We start from the raw sequence: 11,574 nt of genomic DNA on the forward strand, positions 1-11,574 counted from the left end.
CACAGGAGCACACATGCCGTGAGATGTTTTATTCGTTCATTAAAACCATCAGCATAGGCGTCCGGCCTGGGCTATAGCCCCGAAAGTTTTTTGAAAAGCCCTGGATTTCAAAAACAAATTTTAAAATACAAAAATAAGAATAATAATTTAAACAAATACCCCGGATTTATTTGTCTATCATTCTGATTATGCATTCAAGCCCTTGAAAATATATCATTAGGTCCTCTGTCCAAGCAGCAGATCGAACGTTACCCCTAAAATCCACTGACTCCGCCTACGGCGCGTTACGGCTGTGCTGTGGTTGCGCTGCGGTTGCCGGAGCTAATCACGGCCACCAGTCCACCAGACGCAGCGCGTCCAAGAAGCAGATCTGCGCTCCGCGCCGCAGAGAATAAGTAGCAGGTCTATTTTAGCTGCAAGCCGCGTCAAGCAGCACAGAGGAGATCGAACCAGGTAGGAAGTCAGACACAGAACGGCATAGAGAATCCGGTCAATTTTCCAAATAAAACACCCTGTGGAGACTACCGATCGTAAAACAACACTAAACACGGTTAAAACCAGTGGTGTAGTCTACGTGATACGCAGGTATACGCCGTATACCCACTAGGAACGGTCAAAGATTTCAGTATAACCACAACATCGTTTTGTGACAGAACTTTCACACGTTCACTCATAAATTCACCCCGCTTGTGTTGCGAAGCTCTGAACTGACGTTTGGGGCTTCCGTGGCCTGTGACCGGGATCTGACGTCACCTACCAAACAACAACACTAGCTGCGTGGCGGTCACGCGGCGCACGTTTTCACGTATTTCTGTGAGATCAGGTTGCTGAAGGAGATGTGAAATGCGAGCAAACTCAAACTACACTCTTTTGGTGTTTTCGTAAGCCTGCAGCTGAAGCTGCTGCCGCTCCGGGTGACACTGCAGCTGCAGCAGATGACACGAACGTTAAAGTCACTGAAACACAGAAAACGAGCCAGATGAGGCTGATGCTATCCTAACGTTACCTGGTGAGTGAAAATAGCATATAGGCGTATGTTATCATTAACACTATCATTAACAGAACTGTAACAGCATTCTCGGTCTATTGAATTGCATCTAGAACTAATTAACGTTAATGTGGTGGATCAATGAATGCGGGATACTGTGTGTGTGTGTGTGTGTGTGTGTGTGTGTGTGTGTGTGTGTGTACAGTAGTAAAAGTAGCAGCTCCTGGATGCTTGCTCTTGCATTTAAGCTGATACAGTACACTACCTAAGTTTGACAATGTGTTTTGGAAGATTTGTGTGCTTGAGAGGATGTGGACTCCTTTTTGTGTCCTCACTGTTTATAATATTCTGTAATGAATGAGTGTTGGTGATAGAACTGCACATAGGGCTTCATTGTTATTACTGTTACTGAAAAGCCTCAGCTTTCCATTATAGTTGCAACTTGCACTCTGAAATGTGCATTGAAAATTGCCAGCTGATAAAACCAGATTCATATAACATCTAATCTTAACTGGCTGAGTTAGATGGTGATTAACACTAAACATTAGACATTTCCACCATAAGTTGGTGCAGAAAAAGTCTCCAGAATGCAGGAAATTAAATGTTTAATGTTCAAAATCTCTCATTGTTCATAACACATAGCCTAAGCAGTCCTGCAGAATGCTCTCTATTACATGTACTAGTGAGTGTAGTGGTGCTCTTGGGATGTCACGCTGGGACGGGTGAGTATGAGGCTGGGACGGAAAAATATACACAGTATACTCACTAGAAAAAACTAGACTACACCACTGGTTAAAACAGACACAAAACGAAATCATTTAAGTACATAGCCTAGTTAATCATAGTAGCACAAAATGCAAACACTTATTACCAAATCAACAAAATCTATCAAATCACAATCTAAACATGTCAGCAAAATGCTCTGATTCTGAAATGCTCCTTGTGGGAATGCAGCCTGAAGTTGACGGAACAAAACAGGCTCACATAGAGCAGTGAAGAATGTAGTAGAAGCACAAAAATGACCAATTAATAACAAGTCAATAACGTGGAGCAGGCTGCACACTGCTGAAACGTGAGACGCTTCCAGTGGACTTTGACGCCGACCTATGGACGCATCAAAACTGCGGTGTAGCCGTAACGTGCCTTAGCCGGAGTCACTCAACATTGCTTGCATTTTGATTGGGCACGAGAGAAGAAAGAGAGACAAAAGCAGGACATGTCACTGACTACTGAAATGTCCCTGGTAATAATTTTATTTTATAACAACTGTTGTCTGTCAGCATTCAGTCAGTATATTTGCAACACAAACGGTTAACTGTCAGCCACATACTACTACTACTACATACCATACTACTATCAGAAGAGCAGGAACATAGGCTAATGCACAGCAGAATATAGAGCAGGTAGATTTTGTTAAAATACCATGACTTTATTCTCATTAGATTGCGACTTGATTCTTGTAATGTCAGAAAACACAGAGATGTGGGAGAGATTTTGAATGTGTAGAAAGTTTTGAACAAAACTTACTTACTTACTGAAACACAGGAGCTATTAAATCTAAATTCATTCTGTTATTATTGACATGAAGAGGTGCGACATGCGCATTTAAAGACGTCCCTTCAATCAGTCATGCTTACATGTGTGTTGACTCAGCAGGGATGATATTAAATGAGAAAAGTTGATACACATGAAGACATATTTGGAAGCAATATATAATAAATGAGAGACTTACAACATAATATTCCATTATATTTTGAATTCTCAACTTCTGCCATGATTTTGCCTTTTCATAAGTAAAGACATTTGCACCATAAATTGATACAGAAAAGAGAAATATTCACCAGAATACAGGAAATGAAGTGTTTAACACTCAAAATTGTGTGGGGGAGGACCCCTAGACCCCCAGAATAAAATTACTTCGTTATTATTATGTTATTATCAGTTTTAATATTAATAATAATGATAATATAACATGTATTTATATAGCCCATCACAATTAATAAATAAAATTATGAGGTGTAAATTTAAAGATTTCTGGGCTGGGCTATGTTTCAAGATCCTAACAAAGCCCATGGCCATTATCAACTTAGTATTGAGACAACATCACAGATCTCACAGAAACATACAATCTATTAAACAGAATCTAAACAAGTTGCATTTGGTCGTGGCTTGACAGATTGCACAAACATTGTATCGGCCCATCAAGTTATTTCATTGAAGTCTGTACTGTGAATGACATGTTTTTCTATTTTTCTCATAAAACTGCAAGTCACCCCTGGCAAAACTGCAGGCGTGAACAGAGCGTTGCTGGAGTCAAACCCTACTGTGGCTGCAAACATTACACCCCCAGTTTCTCACCCCCTGTTTGGCAGCTGCATGCTGTTCTTTTGCTGTTTTACGATAGCAGCCCTTGTTTCCTGAAGAAACACTTTATGCATGCATCTAAATAAAAACAAAGCATTGCACATACTGTACATTGTTTTAGTTTAATGATCATTGTGTTATTTCTACAGAGGATGATTAAAATAAAACCTTAGCATTTGCTGTCATGCTGTCGACGTGAATCTCACAAACTCCATCTTAACATTCCTAAAAAATGTCTTTCTTATTGATTGTAGAGAGGGTAAACCTTGTGCCTTGGCCAGTGATGCCTCATTTAAGTCCTTAATATTTTATACATCAAGATAGCTGCTTATATTAGCTTTATATACAGCAGAAGTAAATGTAAAAAAGGTTCCTATTCAGATATTGACCACTTGTACTGCTATGGAGCAATGTATTACAAGTAGGTTTTCCTCGCCCGCACCAGCAGAAGCATAATGTTGCTTGAAACGTGGGTCGTGCATCCTTTTTCGCTCTGATATTTTTACTTTTCTCTGGTCTTTTGCTTGGTCACTCTCTCTTTTTCTCTTCCTTGCTTCCCCCGACAAAGTCTTCTTGTTCATTCTCTTTGCAGTTTCTGCCATTACATCCATACTGAGAATAACTAGCTTTTTACATTACATTACATTTATTCATTTTGCTTTTATCCAAAGCGACTTACAATTGCTAGATATGTCAGAGGTCACACGCCTCTGGAGCAACTAGGGGCACATTGGTGGATGTGTGGGAATTGAACCCAGGTCTTTCACACCAAAAGCATGTGTCTTATCCACTGTTCCATCACCAACCCAAGAACTTACATTGTACATTATATACTTTTCTTCTTCTTATAGCTTGCTTGCTGAAGAGTTGTGTTGCTGTGTGCCATGGTACCGTAAAGCGTTCACTGGTCATTATAGATTTCCTGCCCGGGATTCCAATATTACATAGAGCAATAGCAGGTCCTGCGGGCCCAGAGTGGCAATGTCAGAGAAGCCATTTACTCTATTACAAGTAAGTGTACCATCAAAATGATTTTGAAGCTGTCGCCTGACGTTAAACATGTGGTTAACATTGTGAAACTGTCGTAATTTGGTAAGGTTTAGGCAACAAAACTACATGGTAAAGTTTACGAAATGATCATGATTTGGGTAAAGTCACATAACGTAAATCACGTGATTCAACTCGTGACATGTAAGTCAGTAGGGGAGAGCGGGGTGAGTTGAGCCAGTTTTTACTTGAGGTGTCTTTATAGTGAGGACATGACAGTAAGGTCTCCAACTAAAATATGAACATGTATTTTAGGATGGCGTGCATCGCCGGGAATAATTAATTTAGATTTTAAATAAATTGTTTTCAAACTATGGCTTTCCAAAAAAAAGTGGACTCAACATACCCCATATGAAGGGTAAGTTGAGCCACTTGGGGGTCGATAACATCAATGTCATTTTATTATGTAAACTCAAATGCCAGTTCCCGACATTTAATTGCACTTAGATAGTGAAACATTGCAGCTATGTCTCCAAGTTGTTTCATATCAATGTAATGCTTTAAAGTCATCCTGTTGATCGTCATGTCCTGTGCAACCTGATGTATGGACCTCCCATTTTTGTACCTCTCCCACTGCTCTGTCCAAATCCACAGTTGAAGCCTGTCTGTCTTCCATTTATAGAAGCATGACGGGATGGTTTCTAGTCTATAATGCATAATGTCACATCATTTCGGTGATGCAATGTAAAATAGCTGGCTCAACAAAGGTCTTTTGGCTCAAATTAACCCATCCCTGCCATTTTAACAAACTTGTGTCTTCCAGCAGTTTAAGGGTAACGTCATGCTAACAGTATAGCCTCATATTGTAACTTGCTAAATCACTAACACATGCGTAAGATTTTTTTTATCTTAAATGTGCTTATCCCTTATTCCTGGGGCCTCTCTCCATCACAGGATGAATAAAATGGATGACTGTTCAGAAATGTCTATGGTTGCCAAGAAACAAGGGGTGGCTCAACGTCCCCACAGGCTCAAATCACCCAGCTCTTCCCTAACACTATTTAACTTAAAACTCTAAAAAACTCAACAGTGACTTGGTTTCACACGGGACTTGAACACTGGTCTCGTGTGTGAAAATCCTGAGTTTGATCTATCCACCTCCTTTCGCGGACTTTCTTGCACTTTCTTTTCTGGTTTTGCGCTTTTCCACTGATTGGCTGTTGGTAGCAGCAATGTGCCAATAAAGGTGAAGAAAACAAACTCTGAAAGCAAGCATATATGTAATAAACACAATGTATGATTTAAAGTTTTAAAAGAATCATCTGTGCTTTATGAAGAAGAAAGTGCATTCAACACATCTGTCAGACCTGAGATACATGTAAGTAAGTTGGTGAGGAACACTTAATGTAAACACAAGTTGGAATCTTCACTTGGTATCTTTTTTTTAAATTGAATCCTATGACTACTTCATGGCAGGTGACAAAAGGCTACACATCAAAGCTGACATTACATAAAACTGAGCTTGGCAGATAAAAGAAGAATTTGTCATTCAAGCCTAACAAACAGCACTATGGTAGTTTATTTTCTGAAGAGCATGGTACCCAAAGAATTTACAGAAAATAACAGTGACATTGTATTATGCATTTTTTTTTAATAACAAATAAAAGGAAATCAGAAAAGGGAATTCGTGCCATGTTACTACACATATACATACAGTATAGAGCCAAGCAGACCCTAATATAATGTTACTTGTATACCATTTCTCTAGGAAGTGATTGCTATATATATGTACAGTACATTTATTATGGAAACTGTATGCATACAATAATAATACATAGCCTCATGTAAATGAGAAGTTGGTGTGTTTGTGTGGGTGGTTTCAAAGCGCCCCTGCTCTCCATCTGTATCATCAACATTAACATTATGGTTTATGTACTTTTTGGCTTTTAGTGTGAGGTAGAAGAAGAGCGCTTTAGGGTACGTGGGTTAATTTAGTTTCCTTACAAAATGTGAGCGCCTTAGTCTTTAACATTTAATCCAAAGGGAGGTATTTTTCAAGAAGCCAAAAGGGTGTGTGAAGGGTAATAAATCCCCAGCTCGACTCTCCAGAGCCTCGCAGAGGTTTCAACACATGCTAAAAACCTGGGCCCTGGGCTATATTGTGATAGAAATAGTGGGTATATTGCACACCTGAATAATGCACAAGGTTAAAAGGTCAGGATGGAATTTCCATTTCTATAAAATTTAAGAGAGAGGCAAGGTGGGAAGGAGGTCCAATGCAATTACTTTCATTCATAACACTACGGAACCATGCTAATTACTTGATGTATTAATAACTGCCCTTGCTGCTGTAACTCAAGGCCTCCACTGCATTTCCATCTTTAAAACTCAACCTATTAAAAATGTGATGAATTACTTGAGTTGTTTTTTCACCTGGGCAGAACAGCTCGATGGGAATCATGGTATTTAAAACTAGAAAGCTCGTTCAGGCCAGTAGTGGTGAGGCTATTTCCTCCTCTGAACATAATGCTTCTGTTTCATGATTTTAAGCACGCACCCTTGCAATAGTAGCTGTCCCCAGACTCCAGAAAGGCGAAAGGGGTCATGAACAAAAGATTTGACCTTAATTAACCTCATTCTTGTTCTTTCAATTCATTTTTTATAAGAAATGTTCACCCAAACAAACATTTAAATGCATTTGGAATATGAACCATTATTAATCACTTAGGACAAAGGGATCTAGATAGATGTAAGTTGCAGAGATATGACCACATACAGTACAGTACAGTGAACAACAATTGTGTGTAGTGTTCCACAGTATTATCAAGACAATCCTTTCGGTTAGTAATATCCCTTTAGTATAATATAGCTGCTTGAGTTGCAAATTAATTTAAATAGTCTAAGTGAAAGCTATCTCTCAGTAGTAGAGTCTCAGTAGGCTGTTGAGTGCGGCTGCAAAGGACACAGAAAATTTGGCACAAGGGAGATGTTTTACATGTTCATTCAAGCTTTGAATGATAGCAGGTTGTGTGACAAGAGCAATATGAATGTCTGGTAGAAAGATATTTCCACCAGACCTCAGATTCTCTCGAGTCCTTCTTTGCACTTGTTATGTAAGGTGCAATGCCAGGGAAGATGTTGCATGGATATGATCAATAACTTTAATGACACCTTTGCTGTGGATTCATTGCTTTGGCATGCTGTGTAAAATGTAGTGCACATAAACATAGGAAACTGCTGCATTTACTTAATACAGAGATTAAAGTTCAAGGATGCGCTGATAAAAATAAATAAATTATTCAAACGATGTAATTTCTCCCCCACATGTTCTCTCACTAAGCCTCCACTGCTTGTGTTTTTCAGCACATAGAGACGCAAATCAGACATTTTCTGAAGTTTATAATGTAATTAGGGCACACAGACTGACCTTGATGTTTCCTTGGAACATTTAACCAACCCCAAGGTGGCTATTATTGTGATGAATATTCGGCACTGCTGACAGCACCATGGCTTATTTATTTACCCAGCGAGAGGCAGCTCGCTACCTCGCCATGACCTCATGCTGTGTCTTCCTCCCTCATTTGTCAACTTGCACCTCCTCTGGTGGCCATGCAGCTCCAACAAAATGAGAGGCGTGAACACATGCAACTGAGCAAGGTAGCTGAAATTTAAACAAACAAACAAAGGGATAAAGCTGATGCAGCAAATTACTCACATATCTTAATCTTGTTCACTTTTTCATGCTTGCCAGCCTGTGGTGTTGAAAGATTTATATCCTTGTGTTTGGATTTCCTTACATTTAAAACAACATAAAGATAGCAGACTGCTAAACAATGCAACAAACAACAATACATTGTAATGTAATACTGTATGTTATTTATGTTCAAGCTATTACTAGATAAACTGATTATGGAAACAATTTATTTGTATAGTCCATTGATGGAAGTTAAGAAGGTAGATATTCAAAAGAGCTTAAAGGCATGAAGTGATTACAGACCTCTACAATAACCACAGCCCATACACTAGTAGTATCTAAAGGTTATTTTTCACAGTGCCCCCAGAAACTAATCAACCTTAACGACACAGTACAGTACCTCAAGAAGTGTCAATATTGGACTATCCAGTGTGATCATGTGATGTTAGTGTTAGTTAAAGGTTCAGTGTGTAAGTTTAAGTGGCATCTAATGGTGAGGGTTACAAATTGCAACCAACAACCCCTCCCTTCGCAAGCGTGTAGGAGAAGCTATGGTCTTGCGTTAAATAATACATATGGTCATCCATTTGTTCAAATTTCACTTCTATTATTCTTCTATTAAACCAGATGACTACTACTACTACTACTTCTTCCTCATTCTTCTTCTTCTTCCTTCCTCTTTGCACGTATTCAACGTAGTGACGAAACATGCTCTGTAGAGCACTCTGTCCATTTGGGCTAGTGAAACATGCAACATGGCGACTTCTATGTAAGGGGACCTGCGGTATATGTAGATAAAAATGTGCTTATTCTAAGGTAATAAAAACATAATAATTTATTATGTAAGGTCTTTATACACCACTGAAAACATAGGTATGTATATTATATTGCATCATATTGCATCAATAGATCCTCCTAAATATTACACACTGGACCTTTAATACAAAACAAAAGTATGACTTGATTAAACTTGATGACATGATTAAAATATTTTATGCAATTTTAGCAATATAGCCTATTTTCTTTCATATGAATACATTGTTTCAATGAAGTACTGGCACACTGCCAAAAGATCAAAAACATTTAGCACATCTTCAGAGAACATGACATTAATGGTTCACTGAAAGACTGTTTATCTTCTGAGGACAGTTTGTTCTGTCCTCAGAAGATGTGCTACATTTTTTGATCTTTTCACAAAGTCTGCCATTACTTCATTAAGCTCCTTGTTGGTGTTTGTTTTTCAGCTTTTTACTTTTTAACATTTCTATTTATAGTCCAGTAATTATAAAAGAAACACTATGCAGAGTATTTCAGGGTAATACTTTACTACCAGATACAACAACCCTGTCTCATAAAAATGACATACTTCTTAATTACAACAGCAAATACATTTTGAAAGAAATGTCATGCTGCCTGGATTACAACATGTCATTTTTTTTTTCTCAACATAATGATGCAATGTTGTTAATTTTGTAAAGTTGCAAAATGTTGATACTGGCCATATGTGCAAAATGGTCAGTGACAACATATTTATGTCCACTTTCTTTTGGTTATGTTTAGGCACTCAAAGCACCAAGGTCTTGGTTAAATACTGAAGAAGTCAACAGTGACCTGAAGCGCAAGGCTGGAAGTGTTTACCACAGATGGGAATCTAGATACACACCCAGGTCTCTTATGCCAAAGTCCTGCACTTTTAGGATCAGAATCAGAATCACTTTTAGTAACCAGGTATGTATACACCAAGAGGAGTTTGGCACGTATAGCTGTGAAGCATTATGCCAAAAAATTCTAGCACATACTGTAGTCATACATTATTGCAACTCTGTCTCATAGAAATTACATTTATATGGTAAGAATTTGTTTTGTCAGTATTAAATGGCAGTAATTGTTTTCCAGTGAAAACCTTTATTCTGCACATAAAAAAGTTGGTCTGGATGGATGGTAGGTACATTAAACTGTTGTTTTGCTGTCTACAAATGTTTTTTTTTTTTTTATGTTTGCATACATACTGTACACAGTAGTTTGAATCTGAGTTTGTTGTCCTGTTTGTTTATGCTTGTACTCTGAAAACAATATAAGACAAATTCCTTGTATGTTTCAGAAATTTAAACATCAATCTAAAATCACCTACACTACTATCAACATAACATCAGAACTTTCAATGGGAAAGATTTTGCACAAATGGCACTTGGCTGTAGAAGCTGTAGAAGTTGCTGCTCTTAAAGGGCTTGAAGTTGTACTGCAATACAGGAACATAAAAATGCCAAATTGCAGAAATACTTAGAATTGTATCTAATTAAGTGGTTTACTAGTAAAAAAGAATAAAATACTATAGCTTGAAACCTTTGTACAACATTGAAAGTACATCTGAAAAGGAGAGGCTGTATCTCTGAAGATATCTACCTTTGTTCTGACTGGAGAAAGCACATTTTCAGTCACAAATGTTTTTTTCAAATAGATAAAATAAGCCACTACATCTTGAGTCTTTCATGATTGATCATTTGACCACTACAACTTTTAAACTATTTCTTTTTACTCTACCTTTCAGAGAAAAAAATTGCTTATTGCTGCACTTGTTTAATCTCTTCGAAGTGAGCTCAGACATGCACTTAATCCCCAGATACATTTCTTAAACTCCCTATTTAATTTTGGCCACTGACCTCTCATATTCAGGGAAAAGTTTCATCACATACAAAAGAAACCGTGGCACTATTCTGCCCCTCAAAGACAACCCTAAATCTTTATACTGGTCGGAAATGTTGGAGTGTGCATTCACATGAAAGAGAGAAAGATCTGAAGGATGCCATAAGCTGGGCTCTAGGGCCTGAACAGAGAGACCCTGAAGACATGCTGGGAATATTAGAGAATGATTGATACACACAGCTGGGGAACAGAGGAGAGCGAAGAAGCGTTGAGGAGTTTTTTATCCTGCTCAGCTCCTTTGAAATATGGTTTACACTCCTCTGCTGATCCTCCTTTCCTCTAAGAACCTATAGATTAGAACACAGCACTGCCAAATGTCTCCCCTAATTGTCATGAAAAGCCACATGATATGCACGCATGCCCATCTACTCTGAAACCTGCACACCAACTCAGCAGACATGCTGTCTCTTTCATATACTTTCTCTTTGTGTGTGTGTCTCTCTCTAATTAAATCAGTATCTACACCATGTACAACTTTAACTTTAAAACAATTTTCTTATCCAGTTTACGTGACTACAAACACATTAACACATTCACATGTGACCATTACTTTCCCTTATGTTTTTTGTTAAATGGATTTTAAGAAACTAGATTGTACCTGCATCAAAATGAATTAATTAATTAATGGAAATCTGTTATAACTATTGTGAAAGACATAGCTGGCACCTGTGACATCAGGAGGCGCATGTAGATTTAAATTAAAACATTTTAATTTAAAATGTACCCTGAAGCACACGTGCACAAAAAATGTATTTACAAAACAAAAAAGGTTCTGGGCCTACAAAAGAGGTCAACTTAACAGAACAAAACTCTACTGTAGCAAGTTTGAGATCAAAAT

At 38.1% G+C, this 11,574-nt stretch overlaps 2 long non-coding RNA genes across 2 annotated transcripts; both read left to right on the plus strand.

The window, feature by feature from the left end:
• The first annotated feature begins 356 nt into the window (after positions 1–356).
• LOC123983619 lies at positions 357–10,006 on the plus strand. Its single transcript, XR_006828237.1, has 2 exons — positions 357–1,009; positions 9,594–10,006. It is a non-coding gene; the product is annotated as an uncharacterized LOC123983619 (long non-coding RNA).
• On the plus strand, positions 1,969–3,532 carry LOC123983625. The gene is made up of 2 exons (XR_006828241.1): positions 1,969–2,231; positions 3,258–3,532. It is a non-coding gene; the product is annotated as an uncharacterized LOC123983625 (long non-coding RNA).
• Positions 10,007–11,574: the final 1,568 nt, after the last annotated feature.

The sequence above is a fragment of the Micropterus dolomieu genome, linkage group LG02, assembly GCF_021292245.1.
Source record: "Micropterus dolomieu isolate WLL.071019.BEF.003 ecotype Adirondacks linkage group LG02, ASM2129224v1, whole genome shotgun sequence".
In the NCBI taxonomy this organism is placed as follows: Eukaryota; Metazoa; Chordata; class Actinopteri; order Centrarchiformes; family Centrarchidae; genus Micropterus; species Micropterus dolomieu.